This window comes from Octopus sinensis, linkage group LG12 (assembly GCF_006345805.1).
Source record: "Octopus sinensis linkage group LG12, ASM634580v1, whole genome shotgun sequence".
NCBI lineage: Eukaryota > Metazoa > Mollusca > Cephalopoda > Octopoda > Octopodidae > Octopus > Octopus sinensis.
In genome coordinates this window covers 69,848,759-69,852,629 of record NC_043008.1, presented here as the reverse complement: position 1 = coordinate 69,852,629, position 3,871 = coordinate 69,848,759, and the positions used below count along the sequence as shown (strand labels likewise).

Below are 3,871 nucleotides of genomic sequence, written 5' to 3'. Positions count from 1 at the left end.
AGCATGGGTTGGTGTCACTGATAATGTCAGTTGGCCAACCAGAACAAGGTTCATCTTGAACAGAAAAATTTCCTGATCAAAATCTAGCAAGCCACTTCTGGTACACCTGTTCCATAACAGTATCCTCTCAGTACCTATCTTCCTGCACGTTTCTGCTACTTTAAATGTAAAAAAAAAAGTAAGAGGTGTCGATAATGTTTTTGTTTTCCATTTTCAGGATGATCCCAAGCACACAAAATACAACCTGTCTCGTTGCAAGCTTGCATTGAACCTCATTGAAATGTCAGGTATCTAAGAAGTGTGCATGTGCAAGGAAGTTAGCTATTTATTCGTGTGCTTGAAGTTCAGTGTCAACAAAAATTAGACAGACTTTTTGGCCAACTAATACTTGATTATATTTTATTTTTTTAACTTTTGATTTTCTGCATGTTTTCCTGAATTTAGCTTTATCAATTCATCTTCACTTTTGTAGCACATGTCATACAAAGTCATTCTAGTACTTGTAAAGGGTAAAGTCTGCTAAATACATCGATCATCTATAACTATAAACTGGAATAACTTGCTAATTTATAGTAAAGTCTGGTGTTTGACTTACCATGAAATATTCTGATGTGTAATCTGTTCATTATGGTACAGCACAATTATGTTCATAGGTGTGTGTGCGTGTATACAAGTGTGACAACTGATACAGCATCACTTATGTAACTAACATATATTATGAAACAGCAATCAACAAATGAATAAACATCTATTCTCTAACTTCTCTGATCTGGTCAATTTTATATAATATATATGAAATATGCTTGTGCATGCATGTGTGAATAGAAGTGATAAAAGAAAAGAAATTAGCAAATATTCTTTTTTTAACAAATTTCTAATTTATTTGTGGGGTTCACAGTAGAATTAAGTTTGACTATGTAAAGTTAATGGGATATAAATCAACCAATAGCAGACAAACACACACTTTGAAATACATACTCACATATACACACATCCATGTATAAACAAATGTAATGTTTGCTGTCAAATTCTCAGAAGAGAATCTTAGAACTTCAAATTGCATTGCTGTGTTTAAATATGTACGTCAGTTAATATCACTGGTAAACCAATTGCAGATGAGTCATTGGATTTGTACAGAAGAGAAAGTGGTTTTATTTTAAAGATATCAATCACAGAAAATCCTAAGTAGGTTGTGTACAAGCAAACCAACTCGATCTCTCCCTCCCATCTTTCTCCATCCTCCATCTTCCCATGTCCACTCCTTGATGTTGCTCAACTACTACCAACCACTTCATGGTCTTCTTGTACATCTTTTACAGTGGGTGTTAAATGCATTGGTTCATATAATGAAGGATAGGGTAGCTTATTAATGAAGGTACCAGTGTGTATATGAGGTTAGCTGGTTATTGAAAGCAAAAGTAAGGTGCAGGCATGTAGTGATATATGGGGAAAGTCACTGGCTATTGAAGTTATTAGCATGGAGTGGGGTACCTGGGTATAAAAGTTGATGTTTTATGCAGGTGAGATGACAGTATGATATAAAAAAAAGGGTGATGGGAATGGATGGTGCTGTGAGATGGATGACAAAAGTGGTGTGTGTGGGGGAAATACTTATTGGATGAGAAAGACCATCATCATTTAACGTCCATTTTCCATGCTGGCATGGATTAGACTCATCATCATCATTTAACATCTGTTTCCCATGCAGGCATGGGTTGGAAGATGTGGGAGGACATAGAGATATTGAAAAATATGCAGGGTGCATCAGCATGGCCGCAGCTCTGAGCTGAAACTAATAAAAAAAAAAAAAGATGGTGCAGGAATTTGGGGAGAAAATATCAGAAGTTGTAGGAAGGCAAGGGGAGGATGTGGGAAGACAAGGGGAGGATGTGAGAAGGCGGTGAGAATATGTGGAAAGGCAAGAAGGGGAGAGTGTGAGAAAGCAAGGAGGGGAAGGTGTGGGATGCATGGCAGGGAGGATGTGGGATGCATGGAAGGGAAGATGTGGGATGCATGGAGGGGAGGATGCGGGAAGGTGAAGGGGGGGGGGGAAGGCCAGGGCAAGACATGGAAATATGAAAAGTTGTAGGAAGATGTGGAAAAATATAGAGAAAAGGTGTAGATGTAGACAAGATGTGAGAAGATGTGGGAAAAGATGAAGAAATATGTAGGAAGATTTGGGAATATGCAAGAAGATATAGGAAAATGAGGGGAGATATGGATACATGGTGAATTTACATCTCAAGAAGCTGGATTTCACAGTTGAGATGATGGGCTGGTTTGACTAAACAGTGCTAATGCAGGAAATGTGAGTAAGGTACAGGACAGCCTACTGGTCACTGGTCAATAAGTTACTGCACTACCTGATGCTTATTACATAAAAAGTATTGAATTACCTGTTCGTTGGATAAGTTGAATTTTTATCTTGCAACTTGTTTCACTCCACTGCTTTCCTACACTATTCCTTTTCCCACCACCTCCCCCGCACTCCTATCTACACCTCCACTTCATCACCATGCCTGACCATCATTCCTTTCTCAAGCAATTTCAGTTGCTTCTCACTCATTTCCTTTCCAACTTACCCCCTCAATAGTTGAAATCTTCTATATATCTCTCTTATTTGCTCTTCCAAAAACCTCACATCTCAAGCCACATCTCTTCAAAGACTGGCTTCCAATCAAATATGCTTTGTCATGTAACAATACACATGCATTTCTCCAGTCTATCTGCTCCTTCTTTCTGGAATTTTTCCTCTTTCCAACAAAGAGCCATGCTCAAAAATCATTTCCACTATTTTTCCATCTAAAACTTTCGCTAAGCACCAATTTAATATATTTACGGTATACATCTGATTGACTTTTGTTGCCTTCTTTTTTATTTTGGATTCACCTATATTATACTTATATACACACACATGCATAAATACATGTATGTGTGTACGGTGGGGGGGGGGCTAAAAAGTTCCTGGTTTTAGGTAAAAGAAAATTACAGGAAGATCAGTTACTTATGATTTTATTCAACATATTCCCCTCTCAGATTCACAAACTTATTGCAATAGTTCTTCAGTTTCTCTAAGCCCTGCAAAAGAACGTGGCAGGTTGAACCACCATCTAAGCCTTTCGTGACACCCTTAAAATGAAGAATTTTTTAGCACCTTCTTGTATGTATATACACACACACACATGTATGTGTGTACAAGGTGGTGCTGGAAAGTTTCTGGCTTTGGATATGTATCTATGTGTATATATATATATATGTGCACATACATACACATACATTAGATATATGGGAATGGGATAGTCTGGGATGGAACTTTTGATCACAGGTCTGCAACATCAGACCTATGAATGCAAGTAGCCTAGTGGTTAGGGAGTTGCACATGATTGCAAAATTGTAGTTTCAATTCCTGGGCCAAGTGATACATTATGTCCTTGAGTAAAACATATTTCATTTTATGTGACTCTATTTCACTCAGCAGCAGAAGAACAATCAACCCTGTGAGAGACTGGTGTTCTGTTCTGAGGCAGTGTTGACATGGAAACTAGGTAACTGGCTGACAAGCCCCATAAGTCCTAGGACTTGAAGACAGCAATGTCAAGGAAGCTTACTTTACTGCGGCATCAGAGTTGATCTGGAGCTAAACAGTAAGTACAACAGCAATAACTGACCTACAAGAACTCAGAAGATATTAACAATAGGACAATATTGATGTCTGAGACTGTACCAGACTGTTCCAGTTCTACCATTCTTGCCAGTTCTAACAAACTTACAGACAATATCTTACAAAAGATGGCAATATTAAAACTTCTAGTAGCTAAAAAAAAAAAAGCTATGTACTTCTTGTTAGAGATGAATGTGGGTGATGATTATG

At 37.8% G+C, this 3,871-nt stretch overlaps 1 long non-coding RNA gene across 1 annotated transcript in view; it reads right to left on the bottom strand.

Annotated features, from left to right (window-relative positions):
• LOC118765572 overlaps positions 1-2,836 on the bottom strand; it is a 6,729-nt gene extending 3,893 nt beyond the window's left edge. The window contains exons 1-3 of the long non-coding RNA XR_005001430.1: positions 2,763-2,836; positions 761-769; positions 245-248 (exon numbers count right to left, since the gene is read on the bottom strand). This is a non-coding gene — a long non-coding RNA (uncharacterized LOC118765572). The remainder of the gene's footprint in view (positions 1-244; positions 249-760; positions 770-2,762) is intronic.
• Positions 2,837-3,871: the final 1,035 nt, after the last annotated feature.